Consider the following 17,581-nt stretch of genomic DNA (forward strand, 5'->3'; position numbering starts at 1 on the left):
ACATATAAATACACATACAAACACATACACACATAGGTTAGGAGTCTAGAGAGATCTTAGAAATCTTATTTGTACCACTAAAAAAATATTTTGTCAATATTGAAAGATAGAGAATGTGGGAGAAGTGAACTCAATGCAAATAAGGTGAAAAAGAACATGTCTCCACCTTGGGCAGAGGTTCTGACAGGTGGCAAGAACAGGCTAATTCTCTGGTTTCCGTGGCCTAGGTCATGGCCACATATTAAGTGGATATAAACACTAGACATCCCAAGATGGGAATAGTTCCATGAAAAACCTCCAGAGTTCTACAGGTTTGTCCCTACTGACAGCTGCTCTGCCAGCAAAACCAGAATCACCCCTGACATATCTTGCCACCTATAGGAGAATCCTTATGTTACCAACACCAAACATCTATGTATCTTTATCTTTACCTGTTTTATTCTCTGTGAAACAAAGACTTTCAAGCTTCATTCAATGAAACAAAGGTTAGTGGGCTGCTGAGAGGGGTATTTGAACATGGAAGTTTGAGCAGATGGATTGGTGGGCCTCCACCACCCTTCCCTCATTCAAGCAGAACAACTTCACTTTATTTATAAAGATATGGAGATGCTGCACAATATTTAATTTAAAAAAAGTTCTGATGCTAAAATTAGTTTAAAACATCTGTGCTAGTAGATGGTGAGTAGGAACGGATTAATCAGATACAGTAAACACTATTGATTTTACTGCCTTAAAGTTTAAGGGGATTATTAAAATGATTTTCAAATTGCCAAGATGGGCTGAGTCACACGCTGGAGACAGCCATATACATTGCCTAAAATAGGGCTGGCTGATGCTGCAGCAGACAGTTGGTATTCCTTGATTTAGCTCCTAAACTTCCTTTTTGTCAATTTTCTGGCTCTACTCCTGGTAGTTAGTTACCTAGCTAGATACCTGTTTCTCTCGACTTCAAATGTGGTTTATTTCCTTGGCACCTTGCTTCCATGATAGATAGCTTGACAAATCACACATTCTTTTGAATGTTTAAAACAAGTTCTATTTTTTCTTTGAACAGATACCTAATATAATAGCCAAAGGTACAAGAAGGCGGAAAATATAAAGTAAATCTTTTCTCAACTGGATCTTCCAACACCTGGGTTTCCTTCTCCAGGAGCCACCACTAGCATCAGATCCTCATGTCTTTGTGCAGACATATTCTCTGCATGTAGACAAGTGGACACGTATCTAATTTTTTCCTTTTTAACAAGCACATGATGTACTCTTCTGTACTTTGCTTTTGTCACTTAGCACATATTCTGAAGATTGTTTTATATCCATGTCTGACAACCTCCGTCATTCTTTTTATACAGCAAATTCTTGCATCATATAGATGTACCATAACTTTAATCAGTCATAGTATTTAGGATGTTTTTTATATTGAGTTATTACAATGCTGCAATGAATATAGGCACATATTTATGCAAGTACACCCATAGAACAAATTCCAAGAAGTGGAATTGCTGCTTCTCCATCGAATTTCCATAGATGCTGCCAAAGCATTTCCATCAATTTTACATTCCCAGAAAAATATACGAAAGTGCCTATTTTCCATAGCTCACCAACACAGTGTGTTTATAAATATTTTAATTTTGCTAATAGAAAAATATTATAATTTTAATTTACATTTATTTTATTATGAATGGCTTTGAGCATATTTTCACTTGCTTAAGGGCCATTTATATTTGTATTTCTCTCACCTACCTAAATCTTTTGCCCATTTTAATTTGGGTTGCTGGGTTGTTCTATTGATTTATAGAAAATTTTTACCTATTAAGAAAATTAATCCATTTCCTTTTATATGAATTGGATTTTGTTTTTTTTTTTTTTTTTTGCTGAGGAAGATTAGCCTTGAGCTAACATCTGTGCCAATTCTCCTCCACTTTATATTTGGGTCGCTGTCATAGCATGGCTGACAAGTGGTGCAGGTCCAGGCCTGGGATCTGAACCCACAAACCCAGGTTGCTGAAGCAGAGCACAACAAACTTAACTACTATGCCACGGGGCCAGCCCCATGAATTGGAAATTTTTATTTTGTTGCTTACTTTTTTTATTGTTTTTCTATGTAGACTAGTTTTAGAAGTATATGACCAAAGTCATGATTTTTATTCCATTAATTAAATGGAATTTTCCCATTCCAACGTAAAACAAAATTTTCGCAAAGTTTCTTCTTGAATTTTAAGTTTTATTTTTCACATTGAAGTCCTTACTGCATCTAGATTTTACTTTCATATGAATTGTTAAGAAAGGATATTTGTAGTTGGTTAACCAGCTGTCCCAAATAAATTTATTAATTGCCTATTTTTCCACCTGTGATTTCAAATATTAACTTTATCATATACAAAATTTATATACATATTTTTTATTTCTGAACCTTTGGGATAATGCCATTGATCTATTAATGCACTAATTCATCACTATTTTAATTAGAAGATATATTATAATAGCTAACAGGACTATCCCACTTTATACTTCTGCTTGAAAAATTCCCCAGATTACAATTTTTTATTTTGTTTTTTTTAAATATAAAGTTTAAAATCATTTTGTCTAATTGTCATTGGTATTTTTGTTGAAATCATACTAATTTTATAGACTGGCTTAGAGACAACTGCCATCTTTATGATATTTAATATTCTTAATCCAGTGCATGATATACCTTTCTATTTTCAAGCCTCTTTTTAAGTCCTTCAACTGTTACTGTCCTTCAGTAACAGTTGAGTTTCTTTCTTAATCTAGAACCTGTCTGCTTCTTAGCAAGTAAGTTCTTGAATAGTGTGTTCATTTCATTTTATTTTTTAATTGCTTTGGTAAATGCGGTCTTATCTTCCATTGCATATAGTCTATCTGGGGGTTTCTATCTCTTCTATGCTTGTCTGATAATTTTCCTTTAGTATACTCAAGTAGAAACAGCATGATGCTCCTGGGATGAGTGTGTGTCTGTATATATTTTTGGTATAAATTAATCTCTATCCAAGGGGTGGTTTATTAGCACTTGAGATACACATATCAGAAATACACACTCAAAGGCATTACTCGATCACTTCAAATGTTGTCATTGAAATGGCCAAAAGGCTTATTGGTTAGTAAAAGAGATGTCAGAAATATATATTACCTGGTTAGATAAATGGTGTTTAAGATATTTAATAAGGCTGAAAAGCTTTTAAGGAACTCCACTGCCTTAGCACAAACGAGATAACAGAATCCTAAAAACAGCAAGCCCCGTTTCCCAAAGCTTTGTAGCAGCAGATGGAATGTAGAGCCTTATTCACCTGTGTTCCTCTGCTTAATTGAGCTCTCCGTAGAATGACCCAATTGACTGGCCCTCCCACTAGAATACCATTATGTCCACATCAGAGTGAGCCTGTTGAGTTAGATATTGGTCAGATTGTGTCTTGCTTTGAAACACAACGCTAGTACCAAGACAGCTTTTGAACGATTGCTAGTAACTGTTTGTACCTTTGTCAGAACTTGATTTAAGACCTAAATTCATTGTTAAATACCATGAGGTAACAGGAACTCATCCAGCCTGGTGCCCTCATGACATTGCACCAATCCACCTAGGCTGCATGAGGAAGGCTTAACCACAGCTGATCTTGGCAGAATGTCTTGTGATCCTCCCTGAACATGAGAGCATGAGGTCTTGTGAAAAGTTGCCAGGAGGCCATTTCTTACCTACCTATGTCATAGAAATAGTCTGTGAGATGGTTTCTCATTCTCTCCCAGGTTCTGATGAGGCATGAAGATTTTTGCCTTGCCCTCCTCCTCACAGTACAGCTGCAAACTATAAAGCTGGTTAGCTGCCGCATGCAATCAGCTCTTCAGCAACAGGGTGACCTACCACTCATGCTGCATTGTCATCTGTCCCCTTTTGTTTTGGTATTTGGGCCAAGAGACATAGTGAGCTGTTGCCTTTGTTATGTTTGCTTTTATTGTCACATAAGTAATAAAATGTCTGAATTTGAAAAGGGCTCATTGTTTCTTTACCATCCGAATCTGTCAGACTTCTTGGACAGGTGTCAGGGGCGTGAAGATCTAACTTCCAAATACTTCTAATGATTGGAGGCTACTGCTATTTCCTGAAATAGTCTAACAACTGTTGAATAGATAAAATAGTTTTAGATCATAATATTGTTATATGTGAAGGGTATTGATTTGTATACATTAACTTTTTTATCCAGCCACCTTACTGAATTCTCTTAACATCTATAATAGACTTAAATTTTTCTCTTGGGTTTTCTAGTCTCTGTTGCTCTGAGATGCCACTGGGCTCCCCGTTAAAAAATAGTCTTTAAGTAGTTTTAGTGGACTTAGCCCATATACCATTGCTTCTCATTATTTGTGAAAGTTACGTTCTATAAAGTCACTGTGAACACTGAGTTAGTGAAAGGAGATATTTACCTATATCTACATCTACATCTATATCTGTATCTATATATCTACAACGTAGGTTATAATTATAAATCCTAGAAACAACTCATCTATGTAAACTCTATTTTCTTTATTTTGCAAAAGAGAAAACAAGCTTCAGAAATGTGAAGTGATTTGCCTGAGGCTGCCACCTAACAGGTGCCAGAGTTGGGGTTCAATCTCCATTCAACTGGCTCAGAGTTAGAGTTTCCTGCACTCCATTGCACTGTTCCCTACCGTCTCCGTAATTGGTCATCTCTGAATAAGAACTGAAACAAAAGGCAGAGTGGTGCCTTGTTCGACATGAGCTGGGAATGTGTGTCAGATGACAAAGTTTTGACCACTTTGTGTATGTCTGCAAATGACTGAGAAAGTGCTGGTAGTATTCATTTTGAGGTCATGAATAAATTTTAGTGAGTAGGCCAATTCACAAATATGGATGTGTTCTGAATCCAAGTAACATGCTGGTCTTCATGTTTAGGGAGGAGATGAAGGGCTCAAGCCTATCAAAAGGAGAGACTCAATTCTGAATTTGGTCTTGGTGCTGCTAAAAATTTAGCTCCAGAATATTAGTAACTGATTGCGGAACTGATAAGCTAAAAGTCTGGAAACCAAGCAGAATGTTCCATTAATTTAATCTTATGACTTATAGGAATTCCATAGGACAAAGACCAGATATTGTGCAGTAATACAACTCATACTGGAAAAATATCTAAATGAATAGGACCATGAAAATACTTTTAAAATTTAAGAGGAGAACAATAAAGTGATAAATATACATACTGCTAATAAAACTGAAATTAAAAAAGCTCAAAAGAGAATATTTTTGTTCAGATGAATAAAATGAATTTCAATGACTAAAAGTTACCTGTGAGTCAAATGTAATTCTCAATAACTTCAGATAAAGATTTCTAGTGCCCCGCACCTAAGCACAGTCCAATCACTGAGTATGCCATTCACAGGAAGAGAAATAAATAAAAATTACCTCCTGTAAAGTATCAGATATATAGTTACAGACCTCCTGGGAGGCATTTAGATGATATTTTTAATGTTTTAAACTCTGTACTACCTAGCAGGGGTAACTCCTTAGCAAACTCCTTAGCTTGCTAAGGAGTTACCCTCATAAATAGTATGAATTTATTGGACTAACTTATTTAGTCACCGTTGTTGTGTTTCAGAGAGTAGGCTCTTATGCTGTTGAAATATAGTTAGTGTGAGTATGTTTGAATGCAGTTCAGAAGTTGAAGCTTTAGTGGCCAAAAGGCAACATGAAAATACTTTGGCAATATTATGAAAAATTCAAGAAATTTCCTTGTCCCTTAATTCATAATATTCCCTAGGATGAGATTATAGTAAATGGTGTCAGCATTTGCCTTAGTTCCTAGGCTCCCAGACTGTTCACCTTTAGCAGTTATTCTCTATTCAGTGCCTAGAGAAACCCTCCATCCCTACATTTTAGGATTTTAAAATAGAGATGAGGACACATGAAAACAATGTGACCAAAAATACACTTTAAGGCCTAATAAGAGATATGTGCCATTAGAGCTTTGAAATTGAAGACCAGATCTTGTGCAGCAATGCTGTAGGGTCAATATGGGCACTATTTTCTTGAAAAACAGAAAGTTGGGTTTTAAGATGGATCTTAAAGGACTCAGATTTGGAATTTTAATGACCTTTTGCTAATAGCCAAATCTGCAGTCATAGATAAACTCAGGCTTCCTTTAGGGTGTTGCCATGGTCCTCTCTTCCTCAGGATCACCTTCTCAAAGTCTGCTCTTACAGCCAGAAAATGCTGCTTTCTGGCTCAAAAACAAGATCTACTCTGATCACAGAAGACACTACATCAGTATCAGGGGACAGTTTTTTGTACTTAAATGAAAAATGCAAGTTAGCACTCCCTTCCAGTAGGAACTCTAGATCAGATAAACTGGATTGTACTGGCTGCGTAGCAGAAAGCACCAAGACAGGACAGGCAGCAGACATCCACAATCGAAGTACTGACTAGTCTGTCAAATGATCGCAGACAAACATTGGTGCTTCTCTGGTTTACATATGAGCCAAAAAGAATCAGACGATGAGTTTGAGAAAGCTCCAAGGAACACCTCTCCTGGCTTCCAAAGAAGCAAAATAAAATATTTACTTAATAAAAAATTAAAGACTAAGGGAACGCTAAACATGGCATCTATGTCTGTTGCCAACAAAACGTTTTGAAGTCCCTGAAATTCTGTTTCTCAGGTGGAAGGATAACAACTCGGATGTTTACATAAAGCTCAGACAAATTTAATGGGGAAAGACTATCTAAGTCAAAATTCAAAATATTTATAACCCTTACAAAAGCAAAATAAAACATTTTAACGTAAAATAAGGAATAAAGTTTCTATCTTGGATGTGATCTCTCTCTCTCTCTTTTTTATCTTTCTCTCTCTGTGCTCTCTCTATTTTCTCTAGAAAGTAATGTGGAGCTCACTACATTCAGGCAAACCAGAATTCCTCTGTGACTGCAATGATTTGGTTCTCCTAAAAAGATTTCTAAAAATAGAGAAATCTGAGAAGAAAGATTGGTGGATTCTTAAATAGATTCTAAGAAAAAGTATCTGAAACTTGGAAATAGGCACAAGGGAACACTGGATGTTCTTTCAGTGTAGTGCTGGGCTTGCATGTTTGAGTGACCCTCTCTTGACTGTGTTTTTTTACAACTCTATAAGGCCAAGATTCACTTGTAGCTTTTAGTTCAGTAAAGCTGCAAATAATTCTTGTTTTGAGGAAAACAAAACCTCAAATATTACAATTTATTATTCTCTTAGTCTACAAACCATTTTGTATCAAGTCCAGTTGTCTTTTCCTAATATTCTTTTATTAAATTGCTGATGAATACCAAGTTCCTCAAATTCACATTTAACTGGTCTCAATACCTTACTCATGACCTCATTAATTTCATGTGTTCATTTTATATTTGCATGAGAGTCATGATTTTACATTTTTGAAAATTATTCTTTAACAAGGTACTTAGAGGTATTTATTAATTTGGTGGAACCACCTCACTCAAGGATCATGTCTTTGGTTTGAAAATAGAACCTAGAGGTGACCAAGCTCTTGAGGCATGACTCATGTTAGTCGATCTTTAAAAAAGGCTAATGGATGAGCCCATTACAAATATATTTATTGGAAATGGGAAATAGGTTGTACTTGTGTCCAAAACACCTGGATTGGCTGATTAGACCCCATACCTATGGCTATCAAGAAACCCTAAAAGCCATGTTAACTTATTAAAGCATTGCTTGGGGATGTTTTAATTTATTAAAACATTACTTTCCTTTCATGCTCTTCTCTAACTTGTTCTGTGCCCCAGGAACCTGGTGACCCTTGGATGAGTCTCGTGGGCAGCCCTTCTGGTTAGTTTCTAGTCGAATTCAGCCAACGGGAGTCACCAGCAGAAGACTTGCCTATGGGAGGAGAGAAGGGTTGGGGTATTTCTTTGCTTCAATGCTTCTGTTTCCTCTTTCTGTGGGTGGTAAAGGGTAGTCTCTGGGTGGCTCAATATCTCTTGTCTGTTAGCTTAATCTAGAAGCAGTTCTAAATACTTAACTAAAACTTTGCTGCATTAAAGTCTCTTTATTGGAACCATCTTTCCTTCTTAACCATCCCTCACAGAGGTACCAGAGTCAGTTCTTCATGCACCATCTGTTCATATTAGTCCTCTCTTTATAACCTTTATGAGCCACCTTAGTACTATCTTTGCCTCATGCATTGTCTCCCATCATCTCAAAGTATTAAGCAATATGTCCTTCAAATCACATACTCGATTGAATTTGGTATCTCCAAAACATTGCATATTCTTCCATGCACACTCTATTCTGTGCTATTCCTGCATATTCTATTCTATTCTTAAATACCCCTTCCCCTATTTTTTCACCTGTAAAAGGACTAATCATTGTTTCATACCAATCTCCCAAACACTGATTTTCAAAGACTGTCATGGTTTATAATGCAATAACTTTGGAGGAGGAGGAATATTAATATCTTACATACCTCTGTGCACCAAAGGGATCCTTGAATATCAACTCATTAGGAAATTCACCAGTACATTACACAGTTTCCAACACAGCACCATCTATATCCCTTGCCCTCCAAGCACTGAAGGTTCCCTAATCAATGGTACTTCTGGAACACCTGCTACATTTCATTAACATCGTGCAAAAAATAGCACCTTTATATTCAAACTAGACCTAAGGTTTTGCCATGGCAACCTTCTTTTTTGTGGGCCTTCAACATTATTGTGCCACGTGTCTGAGTGCATCCAGCTATCTCTCAAACTCAAATCAGAACTCACTTTTCTATGGTGACTTTTGACTATGTGTAGTTTCCTACCTAATCAACACTTTTGAGGCCTCCCACCAGCTTGGACAGCAGTACCAGCTCTAAATTATCTTTATTGTGTTAAAAATGAGTAATGTCTAGAAATTTGGTGTAATGAGGTACTTTCAATATCCCTGACCATTATCATGGGACTTCAGCTAGAGGCTCCTGCAACACTCAGTCTTGAAGAACCAGCTCACACAGAACCTCCTCTGTAAGTCCCCTCTTGACTGCCTTTGGTTCCAGACAGTGTTTGTTTCCTTCTCTGTGTTACACACACTTTGTAAATGCCTCTATTACAACACTTCTCACGTGGCATTGTCCTTATATGTTTATATGTATGTGTGTCTTGCTGTATTGTATTATCACTTAGAATGCTAAGGGTAAATAAAATTTAAAAAATAAAACCATGCAAAGGCAGATGTAGCTTCAGACAACATTTTTCCATCTCTCAAACCTTAGCTCCACATTTGCTCAGTATAGAGTCCTTTCTCAGGAAGGATTACGAGATTGAGGATACATCCCTGCATTTCAAGCATGAATGCTGAGATTTACTCCAATAAAACGTTCCAGCTCACCTGCTCACCGAGCCATGAAGGCACAAGTCATAGACTGGTTTTTCAAGGTTATATACCCTTAACTACGGATGGAAGGAGGAAGAGGTGAATGAATGCTGAAAAAGAACAAAGATACAGAATACCTGAATGTAGTGGCTACTTATCTGGCCTCAGTGGATACAGTCGTTCTTGTTTGTCTTTCCACATAAGGGACTCTTTTCTAAATTTCAAAGACTTTTTTGTCAATATAACTGATTTTGATATTCTTCATGCTACATTATTTTGCCATTTTGCTTTTCTGGTTAGGCTGCCCCTGTCCATTCAGCAGGACTATGTGTTCCACAGCACCACAGATTTCTTTATACCCTCCTTAAATACACTGCATGGGGCTGGACATACAATAAATATGGGGTAAATAGGTGGTGAATTGGTATAAATTACTATCTAGCAGACTATTTTCCTCTATCATGAGGCAGTGTAATTTTTTGCAGTTTATTCTTCCTGTACCAAGCAGAGATATCCAAGATCTGCAATGATTTAGAGCCTGTTCTAACTGCTTGACTTTGAATTTATCATTTAGTTTTGGACTTTGCTTTTTTGAGAAAAAAAAATCACATTTGGAACACATTCTTCATTCTGCACGTATAATTAAAATGTAAGTGATAATCCTTTTCTTTTGGACTTTGTCAACTCAAAATATTAATCTGTGTGATTCTGTGTTGGCAGGTCTAGTGCAGATTGAATTTGCAGGTAAGATCACAGATTCACTTAATGATGTAGAAGCCATAAGAGTAACAAGATTAGGAATTATAGATGTTCAGGAATGTAAAATGAGCTTGTTTTAGAAAAATAAGTTCCTGAATCTCTATCTTTGAATTTTTTTCTTCCCTTCCCTTTCCTGCCCACACACACCTGTTGGTGACTGTGGGAATGTACTTAACCAAAAGGAAAAAACTGTAGGATCTCTTTAAGCATTCACATATTACCAGCCACATTCAATCACACCATAATGTTATTGCATGGATACAGCCTTTCACAAAACTGCCTACATCTGGATGAAATGGGGAATGTTGCACAGTAATAACAATGATGCCCACCTGCCTCTCCAGGACCATCTGCATGCCACACTCCCTGAAGCCATGTGCTCTTGCCACACTGGCCTTTCAGTGTTTGGAACACGTCTCAGGGTCATCACGTGTGCTGTGGCCTCTGCCTGAAATGTTCTTTCCTTATATTTTCACATGGCTAACTCCAACCCAGACTACAGCTCCCGACACACATATCACTTGCTCAGATGTTTTTGCTGACCCATCATCCCATGTTAGACCATTGTGCTTTAGCACGCTGTCATTAACCTTCATAGTTCCTGCCCAAGTTTATAATTAAATGCTCATCTGTGTATTTATTTAGTTCATATTTGACTTTTACACTAACACAAGGCAGGAAACTACATCCATTTTGTTCATAACTATATACCCATAGCATAGAACAGTTTGTCTGTAACAGGTGCCTAATAATTATTTGTTTCTGAAAAAAATGTAACATTCAGTCTCCTAAAGAGTAATTACAATGGCCATCTAAGGTTGAGCATCGTAGAGTTTCCAAAAGTGAGTGCCATTAATATCGTCCCTCCCCGTATGTGTCTCCTGCTCTACCCATAGAAACCTGGAATCTATTTTCCCTCCCCTTGAATCTGGGCTGGGCTTGAGATTTGGCTTGGCCAGTAAAATGTAGTGGAAGCAATATGTGCCAGTTTCAGGCCTAGCTTTTAAGAAGTCTGACATCTTCTTCTTCCTCTCCCCTGGAAACTAGCCACATAATGAAAGGAAAACCAGGAAAGAATATTAAATGATGAGACGCTACATAGAGAAAGAGAGAGAGACAGAGACAGAGGCAGAGACTGCATGGAGGTGAACTGAGATGCCAAATGTCTTAGGGAAGCTTTCCTGGAACTTCCAGTTCAACCCGGCTATTAACTAAATGTAGCCAAGCTAATGACCCCAGCCAATGCCAAGTGCGGCAGGAGAACCTCTCTGCTAAATTCTGCTTGAATTCCTAACAGCAGTCATAAGAAATAAAAAGCTATTCTTTTAAGTGTGGGGTGTTTCGTTATAGAACAGTAGAAAACTGAAACTGTGGTCCACCAGGTATCTTCAGCATCTTTTTTTAAAGAAGAGGAAGGTGAATTTCAGAAAAGTTTAATCAAACTTCCCAAGGTTATGTAGTTAGTAGAAAGTAGAACCCAAATAACATTACATATTTTTTTAAATTCTTAGTCTAGGGCTTTATCTTCAATATCACATGCACTTCACTACCAGTCAAATATATTCTCTATTTTGTGTTACTATACAACTGCAATGTTGGAAATATATGTATATATGTACAGCATGATGATGGAGCGATTTGTAACATGGAGAAATTAATAGACTTGAAGTCAGAAGACCTGAGTTTAGGGACCGAAGTTGCTACCCTCAATTCTGAGCACAGTTACTTCATCTAAAAATAAAGATCCTAGTACTCATCTCCAAGGTCTGTGATGAACTTTAAATAAGACCTTGACTTTAAAGCCCTTTGTAATCTGTAAAGAGTCGTAGACACATTAGCAAATAATTATCCTGAAATTTTAGAGTGTGATTCAGAACCCTTTGAATTATTTAAAGGTTTACCCATTTTGCAATTACCATTAACATTTGGGGTGTGATGTTTATGCTGATTCATTAGAATGAGAATAACACTATTTCAATTATGATTCTAGAGGAAACTTATGCTCTGAGGAAGAAATAAATTGTTTGTCTGAATTTTAGTAATAAACAAAATAGCCTGATCTTGATAAGGCACAGTGCCACTCACAGAATTCTAAAAGTTGCCTGATATGAGGAAAGTCCACCATTCTCTATATGCCATCAGCTCGGGGATAATATTCATAGACAGAAAACGCTCATATCCAAAATCATATTCCACCAACTGATTGATATGAGGTGTCAGGGCCATCCATTAATGAAATGACTAAGGCAGATTTTTGCTTACAACTGAAGGAAGAAGGCAAGTGTTAAGTACTAGATGCTTAAAATAAGAACTAATCCCCCAATGCTTGGTTGTGAAGAGGAAATGAAGGGAAAGTAAAAATAGTAGGAAGAAGAAACATTTTTTTACCAATTTCATATTGTGGCCAGGCATCAGAGCACCTCAGAGGTTAATTAGGTGAAAATAATCAGTGTTATATTTTCATTAGTCATTAGCTTCACCTAACTTCCACTCTTCAAATGCTTCTGCATAATCATTCGATTATCTCTGCCTCCCTTAAAAATACCACACAAGGTGGAAGGCAGTGCTAATCAATTTTGCTGATAACAAAACCAGAGAATTCAAAAATAGTTGTAGCTGACCTTGATGCTTTTCCTACAGATTTGTCGACTGAAAAATAATGGCAGCAGCCGCAATAGACTAACTAGTCTTCCAGGATATGAATCTCTGTTGATTTTACACCCTGCAGCCGTATATCATTTCTGAAACCAAACTAATCCTACTACTCTTACTCTTGTCAGCTCAATGAGTAGTTCATCTTCCTCCATAACATTAAGGGAGAGAAATCTTCTAGATGGGCAGAAAACAATTTGAACTCAGTGACACCTAAAAGAAGAAAAACAAATTGACTCTAAGCCATCTAGACTGCAACCCAGAGATGAGAATGGAGTAGAAATTAAAACAAAAAACCTCCAGCCATCATTTATTTTATAAATATGAAGTTTCAAAGAAGGATTGCAGAAAGGAATGGAATCCTGCAAGACACAGGAAGGTCCACTCAACTCAAATTTTGTTTGTTCTATTCTGCAACAGCTTGAGGTAAATCGAATACTGACCTCTTGCCAATCAGGCCATTAACGCATCTGAAAAGTAAGACCAGGTCAGTGTTTTCCAAAACCCTCTATTCATCAAAAGCACCAAAGAACTTTGTGAAAAGTACTGACTTGCAGTCTCCGCCTTAGGTATTCTGATAGGTAGCCAGGTAAACCACTAGACTAGAGGACCATGGAGTTCCCTTAGAAGCCCCAAAGTCTATGAGTTATATTCATTGTTTACACACAGGCCATTATCCTACACAGAAAACCAACAATCTATAAAATCTACGGGGTACAATCAGAGGGAAAAAAAGTCATCATTTTTCTTTTATATCCTCCATTTACTTTGGTAGAAAAGCAAAGATTTAGAATCACAGTGGATTTTTTAAATTCTGTATTTAGTAATATATTGTCCTACTGCCTTCTCACAATGTGGTTTACACTGGAAAGGCTCTGCCAGCAAATCATGAATTCAAGATCTACTAACTCCACATTCCTCCCCTCTGAAGTATTGCCTTACCCTGAAGAAGTCCAGCAGAATTGAGCCTCTTAAGGTGTAGAAGAACACTGATTAATTTTTTTAACTAAAATGTAATTAAAATTAAAATTTTTCGATTTCCAAGCACAATTTCTACTTCAGTATCATTCCCGCATCTCCTATCGCCCTTGACAAGCCTTCAAAGGATCAGTACTATTGCTACATCTGTGGCCACTGCTCTTGCCAGCTAGATGTCTACTTGGGGAAATAATGTGAAAAAATAACGTCCATTGTCTACTCAGAACAACAGGGAAGAGGAAGGCAGAACTGAAAGAGGGAGAGTAGCGCCCGAATACGGTACAATAATTGTCCTTAATTGTCCTTCGGAGGGTTTACTGCTTTGCTCATGCATTTGTGTCTTATAAAACAGCATGGAATGTGTTTGAGTATTGCTGTTCCTCCTCTTTGCCTCTTCAGTCTCTGTCTGCAGCCACTTCCCCCTTGGGGTCCCAGTGCTTTTAGGTTCTCTTGAGTTGAATTAACTCAAATTAAAGCATTGTGGAGTTAAAGTGTTAGCCAAATTTCATGAGTAATTTCTATTTAAAAAAGAATCCGTGCATAAAATGCTTAACTCAAAAGAAAGAGTCCAACTGATAAATTTTAGGCTTCAGTAGATGAGGTATTTTGGGAAAGGTTGCCACATCATATGGGCAAAATATTATTTTTCCTATGTGCTGTGCAAGGAAAGTCTTCTCTGGTTTATCTGAGATAATATATGCAGCACAGTGGTACATTTTTAATCTCATATACAAACAATTTCAATCTCATACACAGAAAACGTCTTGTGCAACTCACTTCCAAACCCTCCTCTTAGAACCTTCCTGCAATGGTGAATGGAAAGCTCAGATAGGAAAAGAATAAAACTTCCTGAGTTATCAAAGTAGATGATAGGGAGCTACATCTTATAAAATAGGAATTTTGACAAGCTGTAGAGCAGTTGGGAACAAATTGAGAAAGAAGTCACCATGGACTAACTTATAACTCCTTTTCCCAAAGAATTAACACAGTATTGTGGAAATTAAGGGATGGAGGACAAGATCTGAAGGCAAGGGCAGGGCATGATAGAAGCAAGATCAAGCTCACTCTATGTGGAGCCCCTTTATCTAACAAGAATCAAGAATATTCTGAGATAGCAACAGTGGGGTGAAAGAATAAATGCTAGCTTATGTAATAAAAAGTTTGGAATGATGCTTAAGTTGAGTTCTCAATAGGGTAACTATATAAATTGCGGCCTCAATCAAGTTACTTTTGAAAATAAAAGTGGCTCTACTTATAATATTTATTATAATTATAATAACATTTAGTTACACCATGAAAACAAATATAAACCAGGCGCGTCCTGAACAAATCTAGATGTGCAGTCACCCCTATTTCTAAATAAACAAAGTAGTACTTACTTGTGAATAATAATCAGGGTTTCCTTCAGCATGAGAGAGCATTGTGAAATCTGAAGGAGAATTTCCTAATTTGGAGGAGCAAGAGCATGGGAAAAATGTTCGCAGTTTAGAAGGCCATAGCGAATCCTTTTGTGTGTGTGTGCTGAGGAAGATTCACCCTGAGCTAACAGCCATGCCACTCTTCCTCTTTTTTTTTTTGTATGTGGGTCACCACCACAGCATGGCCACTGACAAGTGGTGTAGGTCTGTGCCCAGGAACCAAACCTGAGTCACCAAAGCAGAGCATGCTGAACTTAACCTCTAGGCCACAGGACTGGCCCCATAGTGGATCCAATTTTGCTAATCCCAATCAACAGACATCGAAAGAAATACCAAGGAATTATATGCAGCCAAATCAAGAAGGTTGTGGACGATTGAGCTGGGTCTAGCCAGTCCTCACTAAAGTAGCCAGTATATTCTGATGCCAAAAAATTCCAAACTCTAGGAGTTCTATACATCATCCCCATAATGTAGCATTCCCCACAGGACTAGTAGGCAAAGTTCTAGGAAGAATATCAGAATTACCAACACTATGTACCTTGTGTTAAGATAAACAGAACTCCAGAGCTGGAAAATTTGCTTTTAGTGTAATAATTTCTAGTAAACATGGGGAAAAATAATTGTGCAGAGGCAAAGTTTTCTAGTTAGGATTGCTCATAAGCATGGCTCCCACTTTACCCTTTTCCGACTATTTAGTAACCGAATCGGTGATAGAAAATTCTACTGTGTCCCCATTCAATTTACGCTTTGAAAGAATCAAACACTGCATGAGTGAAAGAATGCAAAGAAAACCTCTCCATACTAGGGCAGTGGCAGGGGTTAGGGGTGCATCATAGCAGTTCTGGAGAGATTTGCCCTGATTTAGGGATAGATAAAGAAGGGGAAGAGGCAATAAGATTACACTAATGTCTTTACTTGATGATAAACAAACCAGAAAAGACTATGTCTATTTTTCTTTAACTACTGCCTTTGACTTTGCCCCATTACCTTTCCTTTCTCTGACTCTTGGTAATACTGTAAGCAAATCTCATTTCTGTCTGATCACTCTCAGGCTTAAAACAAATTAAAGGTCAGTAAAGTTTAACTTAAAACAGCCAACTCTCAGAAAGACAAAACTTTATTTCCTACTCCAAGTTTATAACTGAATGAGTGCTCATTGAGTTTCTGTGGAGAAGAAAAACATAATCTGTCCATTCACCTTTTCTTCATCTTCTGCTGCTGTTAAATCTTCCAGGGCCAAGTTGGTGGAAGGAGCTTTCACAGGAAAAGAGAGAAAAGTCTTACATCACTGGTATTGATGTAATAGTCAGTGTCCTCTATAGCAGGCACTCAATTCCTGGCTGAGGCTCTCTTGTGTAATGCATTTGTGGGTTTATTTGGAAATGCTATGTAGATTTCTGTATTGTAGAGTTTCCTAAATTGGGAGATAAGTTTTCTGGGAGACCTCTCACAGTCCTCATATTAGGCCTGCTCCTAAATACTATAACTCACAAACTCTTACCATTCAGTCTCTTTCATCCTATCCAACCACCATCTTGGGTTGGAAGATCTTCAAGATGGATAGCCTCTGTGGAAAACTCAGAGATTCTTGCCTTGCCAAATGGTTGGCAAGCAATGTGGTGCTACCGACACCTCCCTCAAGCTCCTTCTTCCTGAGCTGTTGAAGCCAGAAGCCAGAATTTTATAAGGAAGGGCAAATACAGTCTCTTTTTTCATACATCTTTCCAAATTTCAAGGATATTTGAAAAGATCTTCCAAGAAGTCTTTTACCACAGGCTGGGTTAATTAGTTTCAGCTCTTCAGTAGGCATGTAGACAAGAGATGCCAGCATTCCCTTCTTCCAGAAACCCTCAATCTCTATAAGTAGTTTTCTTGGAGCTCTCCTCACTTGATTTGATTTGGGTTGGAACAATTCTTTCTTCCACCATAAAGAGGGGGAAGATAAAACTGAAAGCTTACTCCCACTAACTAGGATTATATCACACTATTTTCATACTTCTCTCCAGTTTCTAGTCTGTCTTTATTAAATAAAGATGGCTGGAGATGGATGGTTGGGTAACTGACACAGAGCTTTTAATAGCTATATCAGTTTTCTATTACTGAGTAACAAATTGCCACAAATGTAGAAGTTTAAAATAATATGTTTTTGTTATCCCACAATTTACTGTGGGTCAGTTGTCCAGGTACACCTTGACTGAGTCCTTGGGTCAGGGTCTTAACAAGGCTACAATGAAGGTGTTAGTAAAGCTGTGTTCTAGTCCAGAGGCTCAATTAGAAAAGGATCTACTTCAATGGTCATGAAGACAGTTGGCGGAATTCATTTCCTTGCAGCTGTATGACTGAGGGCCCCAGCTTCTTATTGGCTATGGATTGGAGGCTATCATCGGGTACTAGAAGCTACCCATAGTTCCC

Source organism: Equus asinus, chromosome 6 (assembly GCF_041296235.1).
Source record: "Equus asinus isolate D_3611 breed Donkey chromosome 6, EquAss-T2T_v2, whole genome shotgun sequence".
NCBI classification, from domain to species: Eukaryota; Metazoa; Chordata; class Mammalia; order Perissodactyla; family Equidae; genus Equus; species Equus asinus.